Here is a 19058-nt window from a genome sequence, read left to right on the forward strand (position 1 = left end):
TTCTTTTTTTTTTTTTTTGAGACAGAGTCTCATTCTGTCGCCCAGGCTGGAGTGCAATGACATGATCTCGGCTCACTGCAGCCTCTGTCTCATGGGTTCAAGCAATTCTGATGCCTCAGCCTTCCCAGTAGCTGGGATTACAGGTATGTGCCACCATGCCTAGCTAATTTTTATATTTTTTGTAGAGACAAGGGCTCACCATGTTGGCCAGGCTGGTCTCGAACTCCTGACCTCAGGTGATCTGCCCGCCTTGGCCTCCCAAAGTGCTGGGATTACAGGTGTGAGCTACGGTGCCCGGCCCTGTGGTGTTCTTACCATCATCCAGTGATCACCTACTCTGCAGTTTGATTCTGTTTAGCAGCCTGTGCAGTGGGGGACATCACACCCATTTTACAGATGAGGAAACTGACGCCCTGAATGGCAAATCTACTTGCTCACAGTCACAGTAAGTAACAGCAAGATCAGACCTGTCTGAATCCAGTGCTCAGACTTTGCCATGTGCCCGGCTCTCAAACTCAGCCAAGATGGCCTTGACTCTTACTAATATTTGAAGGACACTGTCCTCCCAGAAACTTCTCTCTGTAGGATGAAAGAAGGATACAAAACCCAGCTGGCAGATAACGTTTTAGAATTTGAGGCCAGACTGCACATATGTTATTGATCTGCTACCCTCATTCATTTTTAAAAAATCCAAATAAAAATGAAGCCCAGCAGTCAATCTGAATTAATTAGCTTTTCTGGCAGCTGCCATCTGAGAATTAGGAATTATCCTGAGCCAGTAAATTCTAACTGATTCTTTTTTTTGTGGTGTCAGATTGGATTAAAGGAAATGTTGTGGGTAAAATTAAATACTATGCTTTTCTTATTGCTTCAGTTGCCCAAAGATAAACGCTTTTCATGATGATAAATATACTATAAATTCTCTTAACAATAACTGAAATTCAAATAAATAGGCTGTATAACCCCATGCGACTGTAATTTTCCTTTTATAGTCAGCTTGTTTACTGTTTATTGAAGAGAAAGTCTGGTTCTTGCCTTTGAGGGATTTTAAATGCAGAGTTAGTCCAGATTTTTAAAGAAAAGCCCCAAGCCAAGCACCTGTCTATATCTTTGATTGTTTTCTCTTTATTAAGAGACTACAAGGCCACAAAGTCCTTGATCCATATGATTGAGATGGACACGGGGTGAAATGAGAGGGAACAAGAAACATGTCAGCTAGGAGTCAGGAACCCTGGGCTCTGGCCCTGCACTTTGGCGTTAGCCAAGCCCATTCATCTGTTCATCTGATTCTCATCTGGTAAATGAGGGGATTCACAGCTGTCCTACATACATCAGAAAGTGTTTGACCTGTACCTGAGATATTAGCTGTGACTACTTTAAGAAGGACAGAACTTGCTTCTTAGGTTGACTCACAATATTGAATATGAATGACTTTGCCCAGTGACTGAAGACCACCCGTGACACCAGACTCACAAATTAAAATGACAGTAATAAGAAGAAACACCAGGCATTAGCAGCCATAAGTTAAATTATTCATTAGTCACCAGCATTAAGTGGAAAGATAAAGTTTAACCAGCAATCACATTTCTAGATATGTAACAGCATGCTAAGTTGAAAGTTTAATATGCATAATAATTGAATTTCCAAAATGAGAAAGTTCAAATTAGGTGACACAGCACCAATTAGACTTCTCAAAAACTCACTGAAAAGATCTAAAATGATTGAAAGAGTTAAAAGGGAGAGAGGATTTATGAAGAAATATTTTTGGGGAGAGCTGCTGATGCTCACTTTCTCCCACGCAGATGAGATTCAAAGCCTCTAGCCAAGGGAGCAGAGATGTACCAGTTAGCTACTGCTGCATGACAAATCACTCCAAAAACCAGGGACTTTAAATAACAGAGTTTACGTAGCTCACAAGTCTGCAGACTGTGAGCTGGGGGTTAGCTGGTCACAGATGATCTCACTCATGCATGTGGAGTTGACTACTACACCAGCAAATCAGTTCTGCTCTTGTCTGGGCCGGCTCATGTGTCTGAGATGAATCCACGGATTCATCTCAGTTGTGTTCCCTGTTGTCTCTCTTCCCCAGCAGGCTAGCCTGGATTTGTTCACACGGTGGCAGACGTCCAAGGAAGTGGGCAGAAGCACACAGGGACTCTTCCGGTCTAAGCTGGAAAAGGTACATCATTATTTCCACTGCACTCTATTGGCCAAAACAAGTTGCTAAATCAGCCCAGATTCAAGAAAGATTTCTCTCCACCTTCAATGGGAGGATCATCAAAGACACGTTGAAAAGGGGTGTGGCTACAGGAAGAAAGGAGAATTGTGGCCAATTTTACAAGAGTCTTAAAGGATTTGAAATGGTGCAATTATGGGGGTCATTCGATTTAATTTCTTATGTGTGATGAGGAAATTTAAGGTAAGAGACTACAGCTTCCAAACTGAGTCAGAGAGCAGAGAGAGGCAGAGAATCAAAGGCTGAGTTTGAGAAACGGGAGCACTGCCACCAGGCATATGGTTTTCATGAGCTAGAAGTGGGCCAGCTGAGAGAGAGGACAGCCAGGAGGGGCACATGGACTCCACCTAGAAGTCTGTGCCGAAGGATCCACTGAAGAGCCAGGAGTGGGAAAGGGGGTGGAGTCTGGAGGATTTCTCTTCCCCTCTGGAGCGATAGTTCGGACCCAACGGGAAGAGCTCTGTAAATCCACGAATTTGCTCATGAAAGAGTTAGCTCTAAAGGCTTGCCAGACTACCAAAGTATGAAAAACCATCTTATGACAGTATTAAACCAGTAAGAGCCTTTTTTCTAAGTAGCTGGGACCACAGGCGTGAGCCACCATGCCCAGTTATTTTTGTATTTTTTGTAGAGACAGGGTTTTGCCATGTTGCCCAGACTGGTCTCCAACTCCTGGGCTCAAGCAATCCTCTTGCCTGGGCCTCCCAAAGTGCTGGGATTACAGGCATGAGCCACTGTGCCCAGTCAAGAACTTTCTGTATCCCTTGTCCTGTATCCCTATCAGAAAAAGCCAGAGCCACTTCCTTAGCGAGTCAAGAGGGAAGATGAGGAAGAAGGAGTGGTGATCACGTCCCCTTCCACGTTCACTGTGCTGCTGTGCTGCTCCACCTGGGGCTGAGAGAAGGAGATTTAATTCTAAATCTAAATTCTGAAGTTTGGAATTTGGCTGAGTGTGGTGACTCACGCTTATAATCGCAGCACTTTGGGAGGCTGAGGTGGATCACTTGAGGCTAGTTCAAAATCAACCTGGGCAACATAGTGAGACCTTACCTCTAAAAAAAAATTTTTAAATTAGTCGGGCATGGTGGCATGCCCCTGTAGTCCTAGTTACTGTGAAGGTGGAGGTGGGAGGATCACTTGAACCCAGGAGTTCAAGATTAAGTGAGCCGTGATTGCACCCCGGCACTCCAACCTGGAGTGAGACTTTGTCTTAAATAAAGCTTAGAGTTTTGAGTATTCCATAATTCTGGGCAACCTAACTAGCAAATTAAGCCTGTTTGTATAAATAAGACTGTCTGGTACCTAAGTATGAGCAGAAAAGGCACACCAGAGTTTTCATCCTAAGCAGGGTTAAAGCTTCTCCCACAGTGAATACGGTTTAAAGAGACGAAGAGAAATAAGATAAAGTTGTATTTGTATTGTAGCCTATATACCAATGTGTTCACAGTATCAGTTACAGGTATTCATATTCTATGCTTCTCTGCTGTGACAGAAATTATTGTAGAGTGCTTGGTAGCACTGTATACAGTGGAATATGCAGTAGTGTACATATTTCCTGTCACTAATATTTTTGCATGTTTCGTGTAAACTTTAGTCTCTCCAACTCTGCTCTTTCAGAATAGTGACTTCCAAATTTTCTATAGAATGATAAAATATCAGAAAAATATATTCAGTATCACTACTAATCAAGGAGAGGTAAGTAAAAACAAAATACTGTTTTCATCTATGAAATAGGCAAATTGTTAAAAAAAAAAAATGTTCAGAGTTAGAGCAAGTGCTATGGAAGAAAAGGGCAATATACTCCTGAAGGGAATGTGAGTTAACACTGTGTTTTGGAAAAGCAACTTACAATAGGTATCAAGAACGCTGAAAATGTTTCAAACTCTTTGATATAGCCATCCCACATTAAAATGCATTCCAGGAAATAAGCAGAGATATGCAAAGGTGTACGTGTAGCAGAAAATTGGACACAGCTTCTGTATCTCTCAGTAAGAGATTGAGTAATTACTTCATGCACTAGAATATTATCCAGCTGTTAAAATATATCATAGCAAATTATTGTATGAGATGCAAAAATATTTATAATGCTTTTAAAGCAAGAGATTATACTATATTTTTTAACATTTTATACGTATACATGTAGAGTTTTTAAAAATCAAACAAATACAAAAGAAAATGTATGAAAATGTTAACAATGCTTATCTCTGGACCGGGCGCGGTGGCTCAAGCCTGTAATCCCAGCACTTTGGGAGGCCGAGGCAGGTGGATCACGAGGTCGAGAGATCGAGACCATCCTGGTAAACAAGGTGAAACCCCGTCTCTACTAAAAAAAAAAATACAAAAAATTAGCTGGGCAAGGTAGCGCATGCCTGTAATCCCAGCTACTCAGGAGGCTGAGGCAGGAGAATTGCCTGAACCCAGGAGGCGGAGGTTGCGGTGAGCCGAGATCATGCCATTGTACTCCTCCAGCCTGGGTAACAAGAGCGAAACTCCATTAAAAAAAAAAAAAATGCTTATCTCTGGGAATTAGAAATAACTGCAACTTGTTTTTTCCTTTTCATTTAAATTTCTAAATTTTCTACAGAGACTACATACTGCATTTGTTAACAGGAAAAGGCATTGGATCTGTGAGCCTCATCCATGTTGTCAGGCATATACCTAGAACTGGAATTGCTGGGTGTGTGTATATTAAGCTTCAGCAGATACTGCTAGTTTCCAAAGAAATACACAGTAAATATGGCATATATTTCTTAATATTTTTTGTTAGAAGTTTAACACAAAATTTATACTCCCACCAGCAGGGTATATGGATGGCTATTGTTCCACACCCTTGCCAGCACTTGGTATTATCAGTGTTTTTGATTTCATTTTCATTCTGGTGGATGCGTGGAGGTGGAGGTGTCACATTGCCGCACCAAGCACACCTGGGCAAGAGGGGCTCCTGACTTGTGCTTCACACTCCAGAGAGCCTCACATTCCTTCCTAACACTGTCAAGGCTTCAGGGAACCTCTTCTCGGTATTTCTGGCCCTCCGTCTTCCACAAAATATAACTCTAGCCAGTTATCATGAAGGTTGTGTGGGTTGTGCCACAGCCAACCTCAGAGGCTGGCACTGCTTTGACAGCTGACAAGGGTTAGCGTGGAGGAAGTACTTAGCATGGGAAAACACAGATTAATTAACTTGTTAGATCCACTCTCTCCTGTGGCATGGATGCAACAGAGTCTTGCATATTGGAGTTCCATTTCCCAATCAAACGAAGCACCATCTTCTTGCTTTACTTCATGTTCTAATTCATGATCCTGAAGGTAGGCACGAATCAGTGCATTCTGCACATCAGAGCTGAGGAACATTTGTCACCTTAGCCAACCAATGACCTTTTAAAATTTGCATATGTGACCAGGGCTTTCCAGTCTTGACATTATTGACATTTTGGGCCAGGTAAGTCTTGCATGTGTCTGTCCTGTATATTGTAGAACATTTAGCAGAATTCCTGGCCTCTGTGCACTTAGATGTCAAAAGGCCCACCATCCTCAGTTGACAATCAAAAATGTCTCCAAACGTTGCCAAATGTTTCTTGTGGGGCAAACTTGCCCCAGTTGAGACTGACCTATCTAGACATAAAAAAACCATGGTCTGGGATACTGATCCTTCCAGGAACAACTAGGTGGACATTGAATGCTGAAATGGTAGACATATAATGCATAAAAACATTTAATAAGATTTAATTATTTAAAAAATTTAAAATTTCTTGGCTTTAATTCTGATTTAGAATTTTGAAAGTCAAGACATAATTTTTAGCTTGACCTTTAATTTTAATACTTTTAAAACTTTTAAAAGAAATACATTTTTGAAAACATACCAAACAGTTATTTTAATTTTTGTATTTTTACATTTGTTTTCATTTAAATTTTTGATAAAAATTTAACAAAATTGCATATACCTTGGAGATGTATCTTAATCCTTTGGATTATTATTAATTAAATTTAAATTATGTGAAAGTATTGATTACAACATAGCGATTTTGCTAAAATGAGGCAAGAAGAATAACTTATGGAATAAGTACATATCACTTACGATTACTTATGTACTATTCACCCAAATACCATAGGCCCATTAACAGAATACACAGATGTGCAAATATTGATTCAATTCAGTCTTCTTTGATATTTTAATGACTTTGTCATATAAAAACTGTAAAGTTTGCAATGTTGTCATTATGAAGGTATATTTGTTAAAGCAAGAGGATAAAATTTTTAAACCAGTTTTTTGAGCTTGATGGATAGCATTTAAATACTTAGCTATAATATTTGGTATTAGATTTAATTAAAACCTAATTTTAAAATGTAATCTAAAATCTAATACTAAACAGATTAACAAATTAGATTTAAGATTTTGCATTAGAATAATATGTGGCTGACAATTCTCACCCCCACCCCAAGCCTCATAATGGTGAAGACAGGTTTCTCTTGTGGTCTTAATTTGCATTTTTCTGATTACAAGGGAATTTGAATGCCTCTTTTATTTACTGGTCACTTGGATTTCCTCTCTTAAGGCATGTCTGAGGAAGACCTTTACGTATTTTTCCATTATGGTTTCTGCCCTTTTAAAATGGATTTGTCAACTTTTTTTTTTTTTTTTTTTTGAGACCGAGTTTCACTCTTGTTACCCAGGCTGGAGTGCAATGGCCTGATCTCGGCTCACCGCAACCGCCGCCTCCTGGGTTCAGGCAATTCTCCTGCCTCAGCCTCCTGAGTAGCTGGGATTACAGGCACGTGCCACCATGCCCAGCTAATTTTTTGTATTTTTAGTAGAGACGGGGTTTCACCATGTTGACCAGGTTGGTCTCGATCTCTCGACCTTGTGATCCACCCGCCTCGGCCTCCCAAAGTGCTGGGATTACAGGCTTGAGCCACCGTGCCTGGCCTTGTCAACTTTATGTATTCTGAATATGAGCCCTGATATGGTTTGGCTGTGTCCCAACTCAAACCTCAATTTGATTTGAACTCCCATAATTCCCACGTGTTGTGGGCGGACCCAGTGGGAGATAATTGAATCATGGGGGTGGTTTCCCTACACTGTTCTCCTGATAGTGAATAAATCTCGCGAGATCTGATGAGTTTAACAGGAGTTTCTGCTTTTTGCTTCTTCCTCATTTTCTCTTGCCGCTGCCGTGCGAGAAGGACCTTTCCCCTCCCGCCATGATTCTGAGGCCTCCCCAGCCTTGCTGAACTGTAAGTCCAATTAAACCTCTTTTTTTTGTCCCAGTCTTGGGTATGTCTTTACCAGCAGTGTGAAAACAAACTGATAGAGTTAATTGTACCAGCAGAGTGGGGTGCTGCTGAGAAGATACCTGAAAATGTGGAAGCGACTTTGAAACTGGGTAACAGGCAGAGTTTGGAACAGTTTGGGGGGGCTCAGAAGAAGAAAGGAAAATATGGGAAATTGTGGAACTTCCTAGACACTTGTTGAATGGCTTTGCCCGAAATGCTGATAGCTATACGGACAATAAGGTCCAGCCTGAAGTGGTCTCAGGTGGAGATGAGGAACTTGTTGGGAACTGGAGCAAAGGTGAATCTTGTTATGTTTTAGCAAAGAGACTGGAAGCAAAGAGAGAAATGAAAGAAGCCTCCATGGATGGAGGGGAGGGGTGTACCACCGTTACGGAGGCTGACTGAGGGTCTCCTTGCTTTTTCCTTCCAAACTGCCTCTCCACTGTGGTACCAACTTCATTCCCGGACACCTCAGCCCACGCTGTTTCCCTGCCCTGGTCCTCCCTCTCTAAGCTTCCCCTCCAATCTACCCTGTTTTCTTTCTATTCCCTTCAGCCCTTCCCATTGTGAAATAGTAATGCTGGCTGAAAAGAGTGCTGGTCACCAAGGCTACTTTGGAAAAGGGTCATAAGTGCTTGTAGGAAGCAGGGAGGGGTAAGACAACAGGAAGTAAATCAGGGCTGGTGGTAAACACCAGGAGAACACAGGTCTACCCTAAATTTGAAAAAACAAATTAAAAAAGCCATTTTGATCAAACAAATATTTGTAGGCTAGACTGAGCCCACAAGCTGCTGAATCTTAAAAATCTCTCCAGGTGAGTCTAATGAACTAATATTGAGAGCCACAAGATCAGTAGAAGGGCTGTGTTAGGGCCCCCAAAGAAATAGAACCAATAGGGTGCGCGTGTGTGTGTGCATGTGTGTGCATGCATGCACGCGTGTGTAAAATAAGGAACTGACTCCCATGATTATGGAGGCTGCCAAGCTCCAAGACCTGCAAGTGAGCAAGCCAGAGTCCCAGGACATCTGATGGTACAGTACCAGTTCAAAGGCCAGGTTTAGAAACACAGAAGAGCCAACGTTTCTATTTGAGTCCAAAGTTGGGAAAAAACTGAAGTCCCAGTTTGAAGGCAGCCAGGCAAGAGGGATTGCCTCTTCCATGGGAGAAGGGTCAGCTTCTTTCTTCTGTGCAGGCCTTCAGCCGATCGAATGAGGCCCACCTACATTAGTGAGAGCAGTCTGCTTGACTCAGATTACTGATTTAAATGTTCATCTCATCCAAAAACACCCTCGTGAAAACATCCAAAATAATGTTTGACCAAATGTCTGGGCACCCTGTGGCCCAGTTAATTGACACACAAAATTAACTCCCACGAGCTGTTTTTAGCCAGCCTTACCCATCAGACTCTCCTCAAGAACATTCTCAAAATGGACTTTCTGTTCCAACACTGGAGTATCTGACTGGTCAGGAAGGGGTGGGACCCACAGAAGTTTGTTTTGCTTTTAAGTTAAAGGCTCAGCATAAACTGGGATGGGAGGCAGGGGCCAAATCTATATTTATAAATGGGCTAATGTCTGCATAGCACTTCCTAAAGCTGAGGAGCAGAAACCAGTGGACTCTCCAACAGCTTACCCCTGGAAGGAACCTGGAACCCAAAGAAAAGATGACTGTAGCCACAGTTTACAGAACTGAGCTGGGAAGTGAGCCGTAGAGCGACTGCTTCTAGGAGGGCAGGTCTGTGGCAGAGAAGGTGGACCCTAACCAGACAGGACATGGTGGCCGTGCTTGAGATGGTGACCGTGCTTGGCTCAAGACAGAAAGGAATGAGATGACCTAATTCAAAACACAGGGACTTTGATAGCAAAGTAGGCAGCTTCGAATGAGAGACTGCCAGGCCCTGAGGAGACTGACTTTTTAACTAGCCAATTGGGCTGGTTTATGAGGGGGATAGGAGCCAGTTAAGGCTGCCTTGGGCACCTCATTGTTTGGTTTGGCTTTTGTTTGTTTAGACCAGAGGCAGCTCACATGTCGGTGAGCCCGCTGGCTGTCTCTCATTGCTCTGCGCTGGCCTGGGGCTCTTAGAAACCCCTTTGATGCAACAACACTCTTACAGGTACCTGGGCACCTAGGGGCTCCTGCTGAGAAGTTGTCCCCCCCACTTCCTGCTACCACGGAAGCTTCCAGAAGTGAGTTCTACCCCATTTTCCCCTGCAGAAAACCCTTGCTGACTTCTCAGCCCCTCAGCAGCTTTTCCCACATAGGTGGTGTCTTAGTCAATTCACCCTGCGGTGATGAATTGCCAAACTCTCACAGTTCTGTAGGCTGGGAATTCCAGGAGCAAGGTGCTGGCAGGGTTTCATTTCCAGGCCTCTTCTCTTGGCTTGCAGGCGGCCACCCTCTTGTGCGCAGGGGAGAGGGAGATCTCCATCTCCTCCTCCTCTTGTAAGACATTAATTGCATCATGAGAGCCCACCCTCATGACCTCACGTAACCTAATCACCCCTCTGCTATGGTCTGCTGGAGTCCCACACATTCGTAGGTTGAAACTTGATCACATATGTGGTAGTTCTGAGAGGCAGGGCCTTCAGGACGTGATGAAGTCCTGAGAGCGAAGCCGTCATAGTTGGGATTAGGCCTCTGAGAGAAGCACTGGAGGCAGTGAGCTCCTCCCACTCCATCCTTCTGCCACATGAGGACACAGTGTTCATCCTGTCTGGGGGATGCAGCACCCAAGCAAAGGCAGAGCGCAGCCCTTACAGGCATCGAACCTGCTGGCACCTTGATCTTGGGCTCCCCAGCCTCCAGAACTGTGACAAAGAAATTTCTATTCTGTATAAATTATCCAATCAGGGCCAGGCACAGTGGCTCATGCCTGTAATTCCAGCACTTTGGGAGGCTGAGGTGGGTGGATCACTTGAGGTCAGGAGTTCAAGACTAGGCTGGCCATCATGGTGAAACCCTATCTCTTCTAAAAATACAAAAATTAAAATTAGCTGGGCATGGTGGTGGGTGCCTGTAATCCCAGCTACTCAGGAGGCTGAGGCAGGAGAATCACTTGAACTCAGGAGGTGGAGGTTGCAGTGAGCTGAGATCATGCCACAGTACTTCAGCCTGGGCAACAGAGCAAGACTCTGTCTCAAAAAAAAAAAAAAAAAATCCAACCAGGTATTTCACGATAGCAGAACAAGTGGACTGAGACACTCCCAAAGGACTCGCCTCCAAACTCTGTCACCTTGGAGATTAGGACGTCAACTATGAATTTTGAGCGGACAGTACTCGGTCCGTAGCTGGCGTCCTACTGGCTTCAGGATTTTTGCCACCTTTCCTCTCCCCATACTATTACTAATGTACTTTTAAAATTTAAGTGGATCACCTTAGCTCACCTTTTACCTCAAATTTATTTTAAAGGAAGATTTAATCACTGCAATACAAACAACTTGTTTGTGTGTATTTAGGAAAGGCAAAATTTATTCTACCACCTTCTATGAGAAGGTTGGATCCCAAGAATCAGGGTAATTAACACTAGCTACACTAACAGGAAGTGCTTCATGCTCTAAAGCAGGGGTCAGCCAACTGCAGCCCATAGGCCACATCTGGCCCGTTGTTGGGTTTTTGTGAAAGGTCTTTCTCTGGGGCATAGCCATACCCATTCATTAATGTGCTGTTTCTGACTGCTTTTGTGCTGACAGCAGAGTTCAGGGGTTGGAAGAGACCCCGCGGACCACCAAGCCTCAAGTGTTAAGTCTTGGGTCCTTTTCAGGAAAAGCTTTCTGAGCCTGCTCAAAGTTTACTTCTCACTCTTGTCCCAGTCCAGTTGCATTCAGCAGACAGCCTTTCACGACTGTGTTGGACTTGGATTGCATCCACCAGGAGCAGATCCTGAGTGACCCCAGGAAGCCCCGTTAGGAGACTGGGAAAGTGAAACTGGGAAAGGAAGCAAATGCAGGAAGTGCTCATGAGCCGTCACTACTGTGAGCATGTGGACTTCCTTCCTGCTGGAGGCTGGGCCGCTGTGTAAGGCCCATCCCACTTGAGGGCAGTGGGAGTGGGTTTTGTTTTTTTTTTTTTTTTGAGACGGAGTTTCGCTCTTGTTACCCAGGCTGGAGTGCAATGGCGCGATCTCGGCTCACCACAACCTCCGCCTCCTGGGTTCAGGCAATTCTCCTGCCTCAGCCTCCCGAGTAGCTGGGATTACAGGCACGCACCACCATGCCCAGCTATTTTTTTGTATTTTTAGTAGAAACGGGGTTTCACCATGTTGACCACATTGGTCTCGATCTCTTGACCTCGTGATCTACCTGCCTCGGCCTCCCAAAGTGCTGGAATTACAGGCTTGAGCCACCGCACCTGGCCGGGAGTGGGAGTTTTTATCCAGCACTACCTGAGGGGCTTGCACTCCCCAGCACTCTGGCCCATCCCACAGGCAGTCTGAGCCTGACTCTGCTACCGATGAAAACTCCCAGGCTGTGAGTTAGGTTTCTTGGAGTAAGAAGCCATGAGTCCACAAAAGGGATCCAGAGGGCACACCAGCGGGCACCCACAGGGCATGCTGCCCAGTGCCACGGTCCCTCAGGGTCTCTGTGGAGGCCTCCCCTTCCCCTCTGCATTCATCAGCTGACAAGCCAAGAGCAAGAGAACAGCCTTCACGCCCAGGACAGGAAGGGGTTCACTTCCCCCAACTCCCTTTCCATCCATGGCGAGCACTACCTGTAGGGAGGCAGGGAATGTGGTCAGCTTGCCCAGGAAGAGGAAACACACTCATGAACTTCTAGCTAGACTCTGCCTTAATAACTTTCACTTAAAATTTAGTTTCAAGAAGCTGTAAGGGTGATTCCCAAAACCTAGTTTCTGGACTTACCAAGTAGCTTAGCCATGGAGAAGCATTCCTCACCTTCCAAATGCCTCCACACAGGCTTCAGGATATTTTCGACCCATTCTCTATACGAGTTCAGATGGTTTAAAGGCGTTTGGTTGGCCAGGTGCAGTGGCTTACACTTGTAATTCCAGCACTTTGGGAGGTTGAGGCAGGTGGATCACCTGAGGTCAGGGGTTTGATACCAGCCTGGCCAACATGCTGAAACCCCATCTCTACTAAATAAATAAATAAATAATTAGCCAGGTGTGGTGGCATATGCCTGTTGTCCCAGGTACTTGGGAGGCTGAGGTAGGAGAATTTCTTGAACCCGAGAGGTGGAGGTTGCAGTGAGACAAGATTGTGCCACTACACTCCAGCCTGGGTGACAGAGTGAGACTCTGTTAAAAAGAAATCCACACACACACACACACATACACACATACACACACACACACACACACATTTTTCTGGTTATGGCTGAGCGAGGTAGAGAACTCACTTACAGGAAGCCAGCTCCCCTGGCTCTGACACACTCCTGGACAAGGCCCGTGGCACCTAACTCTCCAGGCATTTCCAACCCAGGTCTTCAGGCCTGCTTGTGTGGTAATACTGAGACGAGAGAGCATCAGTGGGGTGTCTGCTTTGTGGCAGGCACTTTGCTACATCATCTTGATGTATCCATAACACTACAAAAGGCTTGGGGATGAAAAGTGTCAACTAGTGATTATTACGTGCTGAAACGTTAACTCATCTACTCCGCAGTCAAAATTCTTAGGCTTCTTATCCTTTAGTTTTCTCATCTGTAAGGTGGAGGTGAGAATAGCTGCCCCAATATCCATTCTTCCTTTTCTTTTCTTTTCTTTTTTTTTAAATTATAACCCATCCACCACCATCACCAGTTTTTAGCTGCACACATAATTGCCTGGGATAATTAATACTTTTCCTAGGCTTCCTTGAGATATGTGACTAAGTCCTGGACAATGAGATGTAAATAGAAATGTCATACGCAGCTTCTAAGGAGGTTCCAAAGGAGCAAGCCTGAATTTCTTCAACCGTTCCTCCTTCCTACTGGCTGAAATATGGATGTGATGGCTAGTTCTTGGGCAGCCATCTTGTACTATGAGGAAGAGAATAGATAATTGAGAAAGGCCGAGGAAAAGGGCACAGTGAAACCACATAGCCTATGGCTTGTCCCTTTGGATGTCATTTGTCTGGGAGGGAAATGATCACTATCTTAAGTAAGCCTCTGATGCTTGATCAGCAGCATTGGTATGATCTGGGAATTTGTTAGAAATGCAGACTATTGACACCCCACCCCAGACCTACTGAATCAGAATCTGCATTTTAACAAGATCCACAAGTGACCTGTGTAAAAAATAAAATGTGAGAGGCACTGGTTCCAGCCACTATTATCTGAGGGAGGCCTGTCACTCAGCAGCTGAACTTAGTCCTCAGTAATGTTGCGCCGCACAGCACTGCTGGGAGAATTAAATGGGTCATGAAGTCAAAGCACCTAGCAGAAGGCTCTGCCCAGCATGGGGAGTGAGAGCTTGTGGGTTAAATTGCCTTGGGGGCGGGTTCTGTGATGGAGCACAGGTTTCTGGCAACATTGCCATCTGCCCCTGTGGGCCCAAGGACGTCCCCTAACTGTGTGAAATCTTTGGGACAGAGCAGAAGGGGTACGGTATTGGTTGAATACCAACTTGAGAGGTTTTGTAGAAGCCATTAATTGGGACCAGAAGAGGGAGAGGTCCTGGGATGGGGCTTTCCAGAGCCTGCCACACAGCTTTGACCCCAAATGGTGTAGACCTAGGGAAGCAGGAAGCAAGGGAGGTCTTAGATCTTTGAGCGGGGGTGGCACGTGAGGGGTACAAAGGGCCCTCTTCATATTGCCGGAGAGTGTGCTCATCTCTCATTCCTGCACCCAGGCTATGGACGGAGAAACCTTCCGGCTGGGGAATGGCTTTGATGCTGTACTTATCCCAATTTTCCAGCCGGCCAGGTTTCATCTCTCCTGTAATGTGATTGATGGAGCTCTCCACGGGGCCTCTCATTATGGTCTGAAGGACATGGTGGCCTACTTTCCATGGGGATGCAGGGAGCCCGGTCATGTGGGGACTGTGGCCCATTGCATGGGGTGTTTTGGAGAGAGATGGGACTTTGCTGACCAGGAGGTCATGGGGTGGTTCTGCGGCAAGGGCTCCTGTAAAAATACCTGTGCTCAGCTGAAGCAGAGGGTTCCTGGAATGGAAAGGGTGAGAAATGACGTGGGCTGCACGTCCCCCGCGTGCTGTGGCAGGCCTGCCCTGCTCCTGCCCTCTCTGTGCCCGCTGTCCACCCACTTGTCTGGTGGCTGGAGCATGCCACACCCTGACAGCCCAGGGAGGGCTTGGTGGGTACCCCTGCTAGGAGAGTCCACTTGGCTGGCTAGAGGAGTGCTGTGCTCTGTGTGTGTGAGGCTGTGTGCTTCTGTGTCTGTTTCTCTGTGTCTCCACCATCTCTATTTACCCCAATACTTGGAAGCAGAATCACAGCGTGATGAGAGGTCTCTGGGGATATATTGCCCCGGTTGTTGGAATCCTGGCTGTAGCTGTCGGATCATGGACAAATTACTTTGCTGTGTCACAGATTTTCTGTTTATGATGGAGATCATTGGTGGTTGTGAGAATCAAATGAGTTGACCCACATGGAGTCCCCACAGTAAGCCCTCAATCAGTGGTAGGTGATGCCTTCCCTGCCCACCCGAGGTCCTACACACTACTGCCCAGCAGCCTGAGAGTGAGGGACAGAAAGGCCGGCACCTGCCAGGAGGCTGGGAGGATGCACTGGGGGAGGTTATTGGGGCCGAGGTGAGGACAGGCACGGAGGAGGTACTTCCTCACCTCTCTCCCCTTCCTCCTCGATAACTCACTAGACAATCCTGTCCTCCTGCAAAGTGACATCTCAAGTGACAGCTGCTTGGCAAGCCTTCCCTTTAGCTGTGACAGCAAAGCAGAAGAGGCCAGGGTTGAGTGAGAAGACCTGGGACCACCACTCACTGTGTGATCTTGGGAAAGTGACTCCTCCCCCTTTATTCAGTTTCCCCAGGTGTAAAGTGGAGATGACAGTTGTCTTTGCCCTCCACATACCCCTAGGGCTGGCTGGACCTCCAAGAAGACCCAGCCTCCTCCCGTCTGTGTTCTCCCTCCCATTCATGGGACTCTTCAGATGCCACCTGTGTACCGTGGCATTTACATTAGTCAGGTTAGGTCAGGCTTGCCACAGTAACAAATTATCCTCAGAATCTGAGCTGGCTCCTTTCTTGCTAACACAGACCCTAGTGAGGGTCTGGGGACTCCCAGGGCAGCCCCCTGCCCCATGGTGACTCAGCAGTCCAGGTGCTTGAATCCTTCTCAACCTGGGGCTTCAGTCACCATGGCTGTGGGGGAGAGAGCGAGAGGACGCCACGTTTGCCCTGTAGTTGCTTTATCCAGGAGTCCCAGGCAGCAGTTCTGCCCACGGCCCATTGGCTAGAACCTTCCCACGGCTCTGGCTCTCTGTAGGGAGGTGGGGCAGCATGGGGGGGCACTTGGTTACTCAGTACACAGCAAACATCTTGCCAAAGAGTCTCCTTCTTTCTTAACCTCTGCCTTTGTTTTCTCAGTGCCATGCGTCACTCAAAAAACCTGCACAGGAGCTTCAGGCAAAAATGGCACCATCCCCAGGTCACGTCCAGGGGCAAGGGAAGAGCTGGCTTATCAGTACAAGTCGGGCCTCTTCAAATGTGGGAAATTTAATCACAAATCCAAAGTTCCCACCAGTTCAGTGACCAAGTTCAGAGCCCAGGTCTGCAAGCCCTAGACTTTGAAACAGTGTAGGGAGGGTCGGCCATCGCGAGGACGCACCTGCTGCGGGCTGTCACTGAGTTCAGATCAGTCCTCAGGAGTCCTTCTCTCATGAAATCCCCGTAATTCCATGCAGTTACAAACAAAAGGAAATTCTGCTTCTCCAGAGCCACCGATCCCTTAAGTGGCTTTCCCTGTTACTTGGGTTCTTATTAAGGTTACTTGGGACTGAGTCACCTGTCCCGGAGTAACATTTCCACTCGAAGGCAATGTCTGCAGAGCGGCCGCCCTGGGTATCATCGCCAGCTGTCTCCTGCCAGGCGCTCTGCTTGCAGTAATCTCTTTTTAAATGACTGTTTTCTGCTTAAGTCCATTTTTGCCATGTGGTGACTGACATTTTAGCTAAATGTCTTCCTGGGAGATGCCATCCTGTCTTTTAAAGCAGTCATTCTTTCAGAAGGATTTTACCCAGGGGCAGAGATGGTGAGGTGAAGGGACAGCAGAGGCTTTGGCTGGGGCCTTTCCCAGGCAAGAGATGCTGGCAGCCCAGCTGTTCCCTGGCCCTGAGGAGGAGGAGGAGACAGCAGGGGTCCAAGACCCATTCTCTCCTCTCCTAAGAGTCCTAGACCCTCAGGGGACCTGTCTTGTCTGGGTTCCCCGGAAGCAGACTCTTGAGACAAGGATTCAAATACAAGTAGCTAATCTAGAAGGTGATGCCCAGAAACTCTCCGGGGTTGAGGGGCAGACGGGGAAGGAAAGGGCACTGTTTTCAAGCCAGTCCAGGCTGCCAGCACTGGAGTTTCCTCCTCGTCCTCCCTGGGGAACTCCTGGTGGTGGAGTCGAACTCTCTTCTCAGCTACCAAGAGATGTGGCGGTGGGGATTCATCCACACCTCTCCTCTCCTGTCCTCTCCTGCTTCTGGGGATAGTGTGTCCCCAGCCTGTCAGCTGGCCCTGTGCATTTCGGCAGGGAGGAGCACTCCTGGGTAGCCTGTCCCAGCGTTTGCGACAGTCTTCTGAGTGCAGAGGTGGATGTCCCTGAGCTTTGAGCCAAACTTGATCCATCAGCGGGTGCCACTGCCCTGGCCATGGGTTCCTGTGCAGCCAGGTGACCGGAGGCAGGTCATTGGGTAAGGCTGAAATGCAGCTGGTTTGGGTGGGGAGGGGACAGCCTACTTGTGCACTGACTTGCTGAGCTGGAGGCGCAGCCTGGCTGTTTTACCACCTGTGGGAAGAGGTGGCTTTTCAATGAAGTCACATTGTTATGCAGCAATTTTGTCCTTGAGTATTTCTTCTTGGGCATAGGGCACAACTGTATATTTTTCAGGGCTGTGGGTGCAGCTGTTTGCATGGTTGGGCAGCAAACCAAAAGGAAGGTCTTCTCTGGTCAAGGATTGCAAATAGACAAGCGACCACAGCCCTTAGGGACTGTGTGGTGCTGCCATGACCTGCAACACAGGTACCCAGCCACCCAGCCCGTGGCCATGCCGCCCACCTCGACCTGTATCTGTGACACAGGGAAAACACCAAATCCCAGGCTCAGGGCAACACTTGGTGCTGCTGGTGGAACTGCCCTTGACGGAGAGCCAGCCTTTGTTCCAACCCTGATGCCTGCTGTATTTAGGAGCATCCCTTTTCCTGGCCTCTTCACAGTGACAGCTGTGTTGAGACAGACACACACATACACACCACACCACACACACACACACACACACACACACACACACACACACACGGCACTGCCATTCCCTGATCAGGCCATGATGCCTGCCCATCCCTCCCTCTGTTTGCGCTGCCTTTGCTGTGGAGCCCAGGTGCTCTGCTCGGTCCCAAGAGGTGGGCATGGGTCTTGGCATTTCCCTGGAGACTTGCCACGTGGTGGTGGGTAGCATTTGGTTGGCTCCTCGCAGGGCCTTTGCTGCACTGCCGAAGGTGAGGATGCTGGGGACCCCTTATTCTGGTGCGTGCTTCTGGGGTGCGGCGGGGTGGGTGGCGGCATGCATTCCTTCCTGTCACTCTAAGGCCTTTAGCTTAATTTCTTAAAGCCCCTTCGGAGAAAGCGTTCTGGGGTCGGGATCTGGGGCTGGGTGATAAGGTTCTTAGACTCATGAAGAGCACTCACGTGCATTTGATCTTTCCAGCAGTTCAAGTTTGCCAGACTCGAAAGGCTGGATGAGCCTGGTGCTTAGATCCCCATTTAGCCGCCAAGGAGAGATTTTTGTTTTGCTTTGTTTTGTATCTTTCAGATTTGTCCTCCCTACCCCCCCCCCACTTCTTTTTAGCTCTGTTTCTTTCTCTCGTCTCTGTGCCTCAGCATGTCTCTCTCTGTGTGTCTCTGCATCTCTGATGTCTCTGTTTATCTCTTTGTTTCTACATCTCTGTCTTTAAATGTCTGCCTCAGCATCTCTCAGCCTCTGCCTCTCTTTCTTTGCTCCTCTCTCTGTCTCTATCTCTGCCTCTCCCTTTCTGTCTCCTTCTCTTTCGCTCTGTTTCCTCCATCTCTGCTTCTCTCTGGCCCAGTCCAGAACCCTTGGCATGGGAACATGGGTGAGTCAGGGCTGGCCGCAACTGGACACCACAGGGAGACCAGCCAGGCCTGGTCCCTCTACAGGGGAGCGATGTGTGTACTTTTGCGGGGGCAGAAATCTGGCCGTACACTCTGTCCCAGCCCCCTCTGGGGACTTCACTCTCAGTTGTCCCGCCCCTGACCTTACCCCCACCGCAGGGCTGTTTTTGGGCAAAGCAGCGCAGCTTCACTGTCAGGCATAGGACATTCCAGATTCCAGAGATGTTTAGGATTTATGTGCAACTGATGAATAAAGTTTTACATGGTACATTTGACTGGTTTATCTTGATCACTAAATATCTAAGTG

At 47.0% G+C, this 19058-nt stretch overlaps 1 protein-coding gene across 13 annotated transcripts in view; it reads right to left on the reverse strand.

Annotated features, from left to right (window-relative positions):
- The window catches only part of TBC1D5 (TBC1 domain family member 5), a 584223-nt gene continuing 565165 nt past the window's right edge, over positions 1-19058 (reverse strand). For all 13 annotated transcript variants that reach the window (XM_074405700.1, XM_074405701.1, XM_074405702.1 and 10 more), the window contains one exon: positions 1-19058. This exon is cut by the window's right edge and continues 24160 nt beyond it. The gene's annotated coding sequence lies outside the window, so the exon portion shown is untranslated.

The sequence above is a fragment of the Saimiri boliviensis genome, chromosome 9 (assembly GCF_048565385.1).
Source record: "Saimiri boliviensis isolate mSaiBol1 chromosome 9, mSaiBol1.pri, whole genome shotgun sequence".
In the NCBI taxonomy this organism is placed as follows: domain Eukaryota; kingdom Metazoa; phylum Chordata; class Mammalia; order Primates; family Cebidae; genus Saimiri; species Saimiri boliviensis.